Raw genomic sequence first — 13,108 nt, 5'->3', positions numbered from 1 at the left:
CATTAAACTATTGTTTTGAATCTTACGGATCTTAACATTCATGCCACAATAAAGAAGTTACAAAGAACGAATATATTAGGTAGCATTCCACATTAAAAATTCGGTCTTTATCACTTCCCTACTCGAGGACGAGCAGGAGTTAAGCTTGGGGATGCTTGATACGTCTCCAACGTATCTACAATTTTTAATTGTTCCATGCTATTATATTATCAACTTCGGATGTCTTATATGCATTTGTATGCCATTTTATATCATTTTTGGGACTAACCTATTAACTCAGTGCCTAGTGCCAGTTTCTGTTTTTTCCGTGTTTTTGACCTTTTTCAGAAATTTTTTATCAAAGGGAGTCCAAATGGAATAAAACTTTCGCGATGATTTTTTTGGACCAAAAGAGACCACCGAAGCTTTGGAAGAAGGTCAGAAGAGCCACGTGGGAGTCACGAGCCTAGTAGGCGCGCCCTACCCCCGGTAGGGCCTAGCAGGCTCGTGACCTCCTCATGGGCCCAATTGATGTAATTCCACCGCCATAAATTCCTATAAATATAGAAACCCCCAAAAGTAAACCTAGATTGGGAGAGCCACGAAAATACTTTTCCGCCACCGCAAGCTTCTGTCTCCGCGAGATCCCATCTGGGGACCGTTCTGGTGCCCTGCCGGAGGTGGATTCGGACACGGAGGGTTTCTTCATCAACACCATTGCCTCTCCGATGATGCGTGAGTAGTTCACCACAGACCTTTGGGTCCATAGCTAGTAGCTACATGGCTTCTTCTCTCTCTTAGATCTTCAATACAAAGTTCTCCATGATCTTCATGGAGATCTATCCGATTTAACTTTCTTTTGTGGTGTGTTTGTCGAGATCCGATGAATTGTGGATTTATGATCATATTATCTACGAATATTACTTGAGTCACCTCTGATTTCTTATATGCATGATTTCGTATCCTTGTAATTCTCTTCGAGTTATGGGTTTCGTTTGGCCAACTTGATCTATAATTCTTGCAATGGGAGAAGTGCTTGGTTTTGGGCTCATACCGTGCGGTGTCCTCACCTAGTGACAGAAGGGGTAGCGAGGCACGCATCGTGTTGTTGCCATCAAGGGTAAAAAGATGGGGTTTATATCATATTGCATGAATTTATCCCTCTATATCATGTCATCTTGCTTAAGGCGTTACTCTGTTTGTTATGAACTTAATCCACTAGATGCATGTTGGATAGCGTCGATGTGTGGATTAATAGTAGTAGATGCAGACAATATCGGTCTACTTGTCTCGGTCGTGATGCCTATATGTATGATCATTGCCTTAGATATTGTCATGACTTTGCACGATTCTAACAATTGCTCGACAGTAATTCGTTCACCCACCGTAATACTTGCTATCATGAGAGAAGCCTCTAGCGAACACTATGGCCCCAGGGTCTATTTCACACATTATATATTCAGATCTACATACGGAAATACCAAAAATACCTTGTTGTACTTTTATCTATTTACCTTTCATCACTATCAGATCTCACCTTGCAAGTAATCATGAAGGGATTGACAACCCCTTTATTGCGTTGGGTGCAAGTTTGTTCGTTTTTGCGCAGGTTCATTGGTGCCTCATCTTGATACTCCTACAGGATTGATACCTTAGTTCTCAAACTGAGGGAAATACTTATCTCTACTTTGCTGCATCACCCTTTCCTCTTCAATAGAAAAACCAACGCAAGCTCAAGAAGTAGCAGGACCCAGAGTGGCTTCGAGTATGACGCTTGGGCGTAAAACTCGCCTTCTTCAAAAGTAAATTGGGATCCAGATAAGCATCCGGGTGAGACACGGGAACTTTCCTACAGATTCGCCTTGCCGGCTTGGGAGGAGAAGAGTTTGATTCGGAAGAAATGGAAATTACCTCGACGTCTTCATCTTGGCTCTCAAAGTCATCATCCTATAGATATAGGCAGCAAAGCATGAGTACAAGTCAGATTAAAACAATAAAGACAAAGAGCATTTACCTCTGATTGTTCTTCGGCGACCCGAGACTCACCCACAACGGATGACTCCTTTGTAGTGGCCTTGCCCTTGGTTTTCTTTTTCTTTGGGGCGGGTTTGGGGGCTTTCTTGACGACAGTTTTGGGCCTTCGGTTCCAGAAGGCCGAACCCCTCTGATTGACATAATTAAACACCAGACCAGAGACAAGCATGAGTATATTAAAAAGCTAGAAGGGCGAGTTGGGATGTTTTACCTCTGGAGCCGGGTTAGAAAAGCAGAAAGGTTTTAGCCCGATTTTGGAGCAGTTCTCAACAGGCTCGCCACTTAGCTTCTTCACAATTTCAACAATATCTTCTTCTTCAAGCCTCACGTTGTAGAAGCATTGAGGGTGGTTTAAGTCGCCATTGAATTCACACATTAAGCCGTTCCGGCGGCTCAAAGGCATAATTCTCCACTCCACCCAGCAGCGGATCAGATCGATCCCGGTGAAACCATTGACGGTAAGGGCCCTGAGCTTTGCGAAGACAGGGACAAATGAAGCTTCTTCTTCTTCGGTTAGATTTTTAGGCAACTTGAAGTTCATGGGCAGATGTTCCTCCCACAAACCTGGTAAGGGGTTCTCATTGGGTGCAGAAGTGTCGCGGCAGTAAAACCAAGTTTTTGCCCAACCCTTGGGATGACTGGGCAATGCAACAGTTGGGAACCCGCATTCTCATCGTCGCTGGATGTTGACTCCCCCAAGCTCTAGGCAAGGCCCGTTGGCAAACTCTGTTTGGCGGTTCAGATAAAAGAACTTCCTGAACAAAAGTACAATAGGCTCTATCTGCAGGTAAGCCTCGCAAAACACTTGGAACTGGCAAAGGTTGCTGATGGAGTTTGGCCCTGAGTCTTGGGGATGGAGGTTGAAGAAATGCAAGGCGTCCCTGAAAAACTTTGAGTCGGGCGGTGTGAAGCCTCGCTCGAGGTGATCAACAAAAACGACTACTTCCCCTTCGGCGGGTTGCGGACGTTGCTCTCCTAGGGCGGTTCGCCAGTCGATCGTTTCTTTAGGTGCAAGATTGCCCACTTTCACAAAGTTCGCAAGATAGGCGTCATCAACTTCTGTTGGCAACCAGTTGCACTTAGAGATGGAACCCATGATTGCAAGATTAAAAGGAGGGGGCGGAGATCTGCATAAGAAGGATTGGCAGGTCGTCAGGACCGATGAAATGGTAACTCGCCGGCGAGCAGGTGAGAGCATGTCTAAAGGGGAATTGTGACTCGCCATAGCATTGAGGGCGGGTTGTGATTCTAAAAAATTCCTTAGGATATTTCTAATAGAGGATAAACACGTTTCTAATGCCAAGACAAAGGTCATGGATCTACTAGTGATTCTATTGAGAAATATAAACTTGCTGAAATAAAAGCGCTAAGAACACATGGACATTGTGGAGCAGTGTGGTGGTCCTGTGGAACAATGGGGGGAACAACAGATTTATCAAGGATTGTTGACGGGACTACCGCAGTTTTTTGCTAAAAAGAAGGATCTAAAGACCATGCCTATACGGGTCGATGGTGCGATGAGCCAACGCTCATGGAGTTCCGGTGCTACCCTAAGAACTGGGGAGGTTCGAGATTTAGATCTACTAGAGGAGGAGTTATCTGCTGAGGGAAGGCGATGACGGAAGCAGGCCGCGGAGGTTTGAACCGAAGACTACGCCCTAGATCAGCCCGATAAGCAGCCGGTCCAAAGCAGAGGTTCGGTGGCGGCACGATGTTTGTGACACGAGCTCGAGGAAGAAGACGCAGTGGAGGCGATGGAATAGAGGTAGGTGGGGATGCCCCTATCCCCATTATGGCTATTTAAAGACCTAGGGCAGAAATCGAAACGGCACGCGCGGGAGTCAAGGAGGCGCATTGAAAACTGGAAATGATGGCGCCTAGATTCTCAAGATGACGGGATAAGACAAAAGATCCGTCGGAAGTGATGTCATCAAGATCCGTGGAATAGTGGAGAAGATGACATCATCAATAAAGACCTGGCGACTCAGGTGATTCATGAAGATTGGCGGCTCGTCACTCGTTGAAGAAGTAAGGTCAGAGATAGTGTGTGAATCGCCATAGACGAGTATGAAGGTTTATTGGCATGAATAAATTCAAGTCAATTTGGGGCCTAATGTTGGGGATATTACCCGCGGTATGACCCGCCCTATTGGGCCGGGTTAGGTAAACGGCGATTCAACATTCATGATCAAGATAGGCCTTGGCCCATGGTTTGAGATGCCTCAGTAGAACTTCAACGAAGAGCCGGCCAAGGCCCATGAGCCTAGATGGCGGTTCAAGATTAACGGAGAAAATAAGTCGTCGAGGAGGTTTCCTAGCTTGGAAGACACAGCGGCTTAGAGATATGGCAAGCCACGATTTGTAATGTGGCCAGGACTTTGTAAACCCTAGGGCCTTGGCCTGTATATAAAGGAGAGTCTCTAGGGTAGAAAGGTTAAGTTACAATCCAACGAGAGCTAGGTCAGGCGAGTTACGCCCTCCTTGTAATCGAATCCACCATCAATATACGCAAAGCAGGACATAGGCTTTTACCTCCATAGGAGGGGCGGAACCTGGGTAAACCTGAGTCTCGCTTCCGCTCAACCCCTTTGAGTCGCCACCAAGGTGCGATGGCTCCATCACTAAGTCCTTTCACGAGGACATCTGCCGTGACAAAACCACGACACTAGGGACGCGTGAAATATGAACGGATAGCGTATCCGGGTTCGTCTCGTTCTGTTGATCAACGTTCATGTTGAAAATATTTTCATCTAAGCTACGGTTTATTTTATATTATTTTTCAAAGTTTTACTAATATTTAGGAATTAAAAACAGATTTAATTAATTCAATTAAATGCTATTATGACATGAGCATGATGTCATGGTGACATCAAGAGTTGACTGGTCAACTCTGACCAGTGGGTCCCATGTGTCATAGACACAATTTTTAATTAGGGCTAATTATTAATTAATCAGATTAATTTAGTGGGGGACCAACGTGTCATCCACTCATATGATAATCTAATTAGCACAATTTACTAACAACCTTTAATTAATACTTAATCATCTATTTAACTAATTAACTAATTAATTAATTAATATAACTAATTATTTATTTACTTTATTTTATTATTATTATTATTATTATTGAAATACATATATATATTATTTATTTATTTATTTTTAACAGTTTAGAGGGGGTGTTCCTGGGCCCCCTCTATCATCCACACAAAAAAGGGGTTGGTGGGCGAGGTTAATTCCCCCCACTAACCAGCTCGGTTTGGGGCTATGGTGTCCAGGGTAACAAGCTAGGGGCTCGGTCCAGGGAGGCCGCAGCAGCTATGGCGAGGCAATGGGGCCCGAGGGGCGAAGCGGGACGAGGCCGGCGAGTAGGGGAGGAAAAAGGAGAGAGGCGGCCTCACACCTCCTATAGGGGAGTGGTAGTGTGTGTGGGGATGAGATGACGAGAAGCGACGAAGTGGGCGGTGGGGGAGCTTGACGGCGGCGGGGTGGATCCGGTGCGGAGCGAGGCAGGGCCGGTGATGGCCGACGAGGGGAGCGTCGGCAAGGTGGAGGCGCTCGATGGAGGGGCTCGGCCGGCGGAGGAGGCCCCTGGTGGCGGCAGTCGGCAGGTGGGCTCGGGGCCAGGTGGGTGACGCTGGGGGACGACAGGGAGAGTGGGGGGCTCCGGCGCGGTGCTATGGGGGCGACGGGGGGGCTGGTCGGTGCTGGAGTGGGAGAGGAGCGGGGCGCTATGGGGGAGAGGAACCAAGGGGCTCGGTGGGGGAGCTACGAGGGGAGGGAGCGTCGGGGGGGTTGGGGCGACGGGGGAGCGCTCGCGATGGGGGGAAGACGAGGGAGCCAGGCTCCCTCGCGTTGGTCTGGCGGCGGGGTGGGGAAACTGGTGGGAGGGGGTTTCGGTGGCTTGGGTTCCACGGGGTTTAAATACCCCCTCTGTTAGAGTGAGCTGTGGGGGGGGGGGGGGGGTTAGCCGGCAGGGCCATTTGGCCCAGTTGGGCCGGGGCCTTCTCGTTTTGTTAATTACTTTCTTTTATTATTGATAGTTTTTGTTTTAATTTATTTTAGCACAATAATTACTTCTAAGATTAATAATTCCTAAAGGATAATTTTCCTAGGTAATATCCGACACACCTGGACATTTTTATTTTGACATTCGAAAACTTTTATTGCTTGACTTTAATTTTAAATTTACATTCAAACTTTTTTGAACTAAGGCGAGATCAACGATAGGAAACATAGTGACGTGGCATTCTTTGCATAGGTTTACTGCGGTTTAATTACAGCAGTTACTGTAGCACTAGTTGAGGATGTCACATTGATGCATATACAAGTCTTCGTGCGGATCAAAAGGGTGTCAAAGTGAAGTTTGTCAAAGCAGCAACTGGTATAGTTGATGAATACAAGAGCAGGGTTGCTGCCCCAAAGCAACCAGAAAATCCTCAGCCCAGCTATACTGTAACATTGCCTAACTCTAATGAAGAAAAAGAAGAGGCTGCTGATGAAATCACTCAGCATATTCCTGCTAAAGAATCTGCCAGCCTAGACACTACAAAAGCAATGCCTGATGAAAATGCTCCTTCACCAAAATCTTCAGAGGTGAGGAAAGTTACTCTTCCGTCTGCATCATACGTGAAAAAAACAAAAGTTGCTGAGAAGGAAGCCAAAAAGAGAAAAGCTTTAACAACTTCAGAGTCTTCAGAGGCAAAACGCATGAAGACTATGCCTACTACATCATCAGCTCTAGTGGATGCTACTCCCCTCAATGTAGCACCATCATATATGATTGTTCCATTTGGTGAAGAGTACATCATTCCAGAATAGGATTAGGAAATGGATGATAATCGCTCTGCTGCATCCACACTAATGGATGAGGAAATTCAAGCAGATCAAATTCCTCAAGTCACAACACCTCCTCCTCAAAACCCAGAAGTGACTGCTAAAGAAAAGGAGGGTGATGAAGACATTGGAAGCAGCACACCTGTTATCCATGATGACTTTTGGGAAAAGGCTCACCCAAACTCGCGAATAACAGCTCAAATTCCTCAAACTCCTGTAGCCACTGAAATTCTGACTAGCTCTGATGAAAAGAGCTCACATGTGAAATCAGCACCAGATCAAGATTCAGCTGCATCAGCTGAAGAAACTGAAAAGGAAATTGTTGCACCAGAAACTGCATCTGCTCACTCGGCACAGCAAAATCCTCAAACTAAAGAACAAGCTCATGATGAAAATGCCTCATCTCAGGACAGATCTGCCGCTGATGAAACTGCAATTGTTGTGGTAAATCCTGAAACCGCAATTGTGGTTGCCCAAACTCCTCAAGATGATTAGCATCATAATCTTCAACCATACTCTCATCAACCCTTCTCAAAGAGGCCAAAGTTTCAGAAGCAAGACTTCTATGATGAACATCATTTCTTCACAGGAGAAAGTCCTTACGATAGACTTCGGGACAGAAAGTTCTGGACCAGAACTCAACTTAGCTACTATGCTTGTGTGCTCTGAGGGAGAAGGAAGATATTTCATCACACCCATATTCCTCATTGTGACATGGAGGAAATTCCTTGCTTCACCCCAGTACTAAGTGTTCTTCACGATGCAGGGCTGTTTCCATTACACTCATATATTGGTGACTGCAATATTGACATCATTCTTCAGTTCTATGCCACACTGCACATCTCTGGTGACCCCAAAGATGTCAACTCGTGGGTCCTAGACTATATGACACAACACACTCACTACAAAGCTCCAGCCATAGAATTTCTTCAAGCTATTCCCATCCCAATTCCTTCAGACGATGCAGTCATGTTGTATGATGAAAGAGAACTGCCAAATCATCTCATGGAGGCCCTCATGAAACCTTCGGCTCCGATCCAACCTCCAAGGACTAGATTCCTTGTGATAGAATTGAAATATGTGCCTAGAACTATTTACAGAATTTTGGCATATTCTATTGCACCTATCAAAGGGCATGACAAGGAAGAAAATGTTGTTGGGATCATGAAGAATATCCAGTTCAATGTCATTCATGGCATCAAAATGAACTTTCATGATTTCTTCTTGAGTACTTTGGCTGACAATGCTTTGTCACCATTTGAGATGAAGGTTTATGCGCCTTGGATCATGAGATTCATCAGGAACAAATCTGCCATCAACTAACAGGCTGACTTTTAGAATCACCTCAGTTATCTGCCACCTCTCAAAGTCATCAAGAAATCTTTTGAACTTGTTGAAGGCAAAGGCAAGTTTGTGATTGATGAAGGAAATCGGCCTCTGGATGGTCAATTTCGCAAGGCTGCCTCCTATTCCTCGTATGATGACACTGTCACTCAAGGATCTGATGGCAGAGCAAAACCTCCAAGCCCAACTGCCCCAAGGGTGATGACTAACAGAGAGCTTCTCCTCATTCTTCACCAGAAAGTCGATCACAATCAGAAGTGGGTAAAATGCCAGTTTGGCTCCATTATGGAAACCCTCAACGAGACTCACAATTCTGTGAAGAAAAATCATTATTATCTTCATGAGGTATTTGATCGCACTTGGGCCATGTTGTTTCACGTGAAGACTCCTGAGGAACTTGAAGAACTAGAATTCACTCTCAAGACTTTGACTAGTCGTGGCCACCAAAGAAGAAATTCAAGAATATTCCAGTTCCTGACTTGGTGGAAAGCTCATTTTCATCATTCTGCACTACAGATTCAGATGAAGAACCCGAGGATACTGCAACTGCTCCAACGAAGAAGTGTGACTCCAAGAATGCTCATGCCACTACATTAACTCAGAAGTAAAATTCTTCACGGGCGCTAGTCCTTAGTTTTCTCCCTTTTCATCACTTGATGACAAAGGGGGAGAAATCTGAGAATTAGTCTTCAAGCGGGTTTAATTTATGGGCTTATAAACTTTATTAAGTTACAAACTCTTGGCTCTTCTGAATTTTTTGATGTAATGAGTTGCAACTTAAGCCCAATGGTGTTCTGACACTTCTGAACATTTTTCCTCGCATGCTCATTCCTCAAGTTAATTAATGCATGCATGCTGAAATTCATCAGACACCATTTTTCATCATGCATTTCAAATTCTTCATACTATATGTCAAATGCATGCATGAACTACAAGACACAGGGGGACATCTCCATGATAGATATCATCAATGTGCATTTGTTGTGCAAAGCAAATTCCTCAAAACATGCACAACTTCAGGGGGAGTTTCTGTGTATCTTGACTTCAAATTCATCAAACTCGGAACTTACATTCATATTATTATCCCCGTTGATAACTTAACCTATTTGTCATCAACCACCAAAAAGGTAGAGATTTTAAGTGCATCTAGTGCCCCTTAGTGATTTTGGTGGTTTGAAGACTTATAGGTTAAGAGACAGGTATGTTTGTGAGTGTACACAGGCTCTATAAGTCGCTTAGGACTTTGGGTTATTCGATGGATATCGACCCCTAAAAATGTATGCCTTCGGGAGAAGACTTTGGTCATTCCTTGAAGACTTTGATCGCGAAGAAATTGATATTCCTCATGAAGATATTGAAGATGAGGAATTCGGTGTGTCCTGAAGAAAACACTCTGAAGACTTTGAAGCTTGAAGATTTACTCTTTCCGTTTCATTTTCTTTACACTTGAGTCATAGGAAAACCATACTGTTAAAGGGCGTCGAGGTAAAACTATGGAAAGCATTTACTCATGATGCTCAATCCAAACCTAAATCTACCAAAGCCTCAGACTGAGGAATATGAGAGACATCAGGACATTCATAGTTGAAAGTTCTGACCGTTGTCGCGCCACGCGCCACCTGTCACAGATCTTATCCACCCAACAGTCATATTATTAAAGGGCATTTATGTCAAATCATGTTGGGATTCTCCCAGGCTATAAATAGCGACCCCCACAACCACTAGTTGGTTGGCTTCTCCAAAAGAAATTGACACTTGTCATTTAGAGCAACCCAAATTCCTTAGAGCCTTTGAGAGAAAATCATCAAGTGAGTAAATACCCCAAACACCCAAACCCAAACCAAAACCCAAGTGATTGAGCATCACTAAAGAAGTTATTCTTGTGTGGAATCGACGCTTGTTACCATTAAGGACTGTGTATCCTCCGGACGATTAGGCGTCATGGTCTAGAGCATCCAGCAGTCAATTGTGGATCGCGAGGTGACCGAGTTTGTAAGGGTTTGGAAGTCTGCCCTGAAGACTTATCATGAGTGTTGGGCGAGCACCGTGTGTCCTTAGCTCAAGGAGAATACGATAGGGACTGTGTGTCCCAGGACTGGGTATCTTTTGGTTTCAAGACCAACCGCTCCAAACCAGATGTACAACTTTCACAGAAGTTGGAACTGGGTCATCAACAACTGTCTTCATCGAACTACTGGTTCTATTTCTTCAACTCTCTCATTTCCTCAATTGTATGTTGAAGACTTTCATCTGTACTGTTTGAAGAATTTGACTGAAGACTATCTCTGAATTTCCTCAACCTCAAATTCTTCACCTAAGTTCATCTTCACCTGCTTATCATATACTTGTGACCTGTGCAAACCGAATCTCTGAAATCCCGCTGATTACTTTGCAGTAGACATTTTTGTGCTCCTCGTCTGGTTCTATTTCCGCTGCACTCGGTTCATAATTGAGGACTTTCCTCACTAGGAATTTCCTCAATGATCAAATTGTAGAAATCGCCTATTCACCCCCCCCCCCTCTAGTCTATATAACGCACTTTCAATTGGTAGAGAGCAAGGTACTCCCTTCTTCTGTGTGATTTTGGTTTAACCACCTGGAGTCTTAGTTATGTCGACCACAGGTATGATCAAAATTACTGCTGGATCTCCTACCTTCAAAGGAAAGGACTTCCCCTACTCGAAGACCAAGATGCAAATGCATCTTCAAGCAATTGACAATGATCTCTGGTATATTGTGGAAAATTGCATTCCCTCTATCACTGCTACTATATCTACCGCTAATGTGAAGAAGTTCAAGCAACTTGACTCGCAAGCAAAGAATATCATCTGTGGCCACCTAAGCAAAGGTCAGTATGGCAGAGTTAGTGCTTTGGGCACACCGAAGCTTATCTAGGATAGGCTGTCCAAAGTCAATGAGGGAGTCTCAACACAGTGTGACTCTCGTATTGATGTTCTTCGCAATCTCTTCAATCGCTTCCAGAGCCTTGACAATGAAAGATGCCAAGATACCTTTGATAGCCTCACTGACATCTCAAATGAACTGCAAGCTCTCGGTGCTAGAGACATCACTCACCATGAAGTTGTGAAGAAACTGCTACAGTATCTTGGTCCATCATTTGACACACTTGTTTTGATGATTCAAGAACGAAGAGACTACAAGATTCTTGATCCTTCTGATATACTTGAGAGATTCAATACTCATGAATTCCAACAAGAAGAAAAGATAGATCGGTATGGACCAAGCTACTCAAGACCTCGCGCGCTGAAGGCTAAGGCTATTTCTTCATCTGAAGAAGAAGAATTTGATTGCAGTCTTGGTGACCCTGAAGAACTGGGAGGAACTTTCTATGCTCGTGAGGAAATTCCAAAAGTTCACAAAACATGGCCAGTTCGAAAAATCTTCAAGAAAAGACATGAGGAAACCAGAATCTTCATTTGAGGACTACAAGAAAAAAAACTGCCACAAATGCAAGAAATCTGGTCACTACATTGCTGATTGTCCTTGCTGGGTGAAATAATCAAGGAAGAAGAAATACAAGGATGAAAGTTCTGATGACTCAAATAAGAACAAGAAATATTCAAAATCCTCATCTTCAAAGTCCTCATCGCACAAGAAGACAAGTTTCAGAAAGGCTCGGGCACTCATTGGGAAGGAAATGGATTCTGAAGAAGAATCTGAGGAATGTGTTGAAGAGGAAGGTTCTGAAGTGGAGTCAGAGTCTGGTGTGGCAAGTCTTGCACTGGCTACCACATTCGTCAGCAAGTCAATCTTCAACCTTGAAGAAAATGATAACGCCATCTATACTGATGAATATGCTGATGACTTCGCTCCAACCTATTGCTTCATGGCAAAAGGTTCAAAGGTACCAAACCACACTTCCTCTTTTGATTCTAGTGACTGTGAACCAGATGATTATCAAAAACCCAGTTACTATAAACTTGCCAACATTGCCAATAAGCAAGAAAGTGCCATTGAAAAGCTTCAGAAACTGCTAGACAAAAGCGATGATCTGTTGAACGATGAAATGAATCGTACTCAATTCCTCACTGAAGATGTTAAAAGTCTTCAGTCTAGATTTGATAGTCTTGAAGATCGTTATGGCACACTCTTGGATGATCATGAGAAACTTTCCTATGAATTTCTTCAAAGGAATCTTGATCTTGAGAAGTTAAGAATGTCTCATGATGATCTTAGAATGGAAAATGATTCATTACTTGCTCAACAGATCAGTACCGCTCAGGTTGAATTCATTCCACCATTCTGAAATCCATCGAGCATGAAACTGCTAATTCTTCACCAGAATCATCAAATGCTTCTATCGCTACAAATTCTTCAATTGTTCCTATGGTATCAAAGTCTTCACTTGAGGAAACCACAAATGCTACTGATGAAAATGCAGGGTTGAAGGAATTGTATGTGATAGGCATATAGAAAAGTCTCAAAGGGCATCAAACCCTTTGCGCTGTGCTCAAAAAGAAGATTCTGAACAGGAACCCAAGGAAAGAGGGCATTGCCTTCGAGAGGAAATTGAATGTTGATGGATCATAGTGGAAACCTGAGCAATATCCCAAAACTTCATGGGTTACTGCTAAAGGCCCTTCCATTGATCCATCCACTCTAACAGGCTTTGCATGTGAAATGTCCTACTCCTCTGATGAGTCATTTAAATCCAACTATAAACTGTTCAAAAATCAATCCGGTGAAGTATTTGCTAGATATATTGGAACTAAGTGCAGGAATGGACCTCCCCTAAGGGAAATCTGGGTTCCCAAAAGTTGCTTGGAAAATCTTGAGGTGAATCTCCTCATGACACCACCTGTGAAGAACCAGAACCCCGGATCAAATTCCTCACGTGGACCAAAGTCTTCACGAGGATCAAATTCCTCAAATGGTCAAAATCATGCTCGTACTC

The sequence above is a fragment of the Hordeum vulgare genome, chromosome 1H (assembly GCF_904849725.1).
Source record: "Hordeum vulgare subsp. vulgare chromosome 1H, MorexV3_pseudomolecules_assembly, whole genome shotgun sequence".
Classification (NCBI taxonomy): domain Eukaryota; kingdom Viridiplantae; phylum Streptophyta; class Magnoliopsida; order Poales; family Poaceae; genus Hordeum; species Hordeum vulgare.
The sequence above is the reverse complement of the archived record's forward strand: the minus strand, read 5'-3'. Positions refer to the sequence as shown.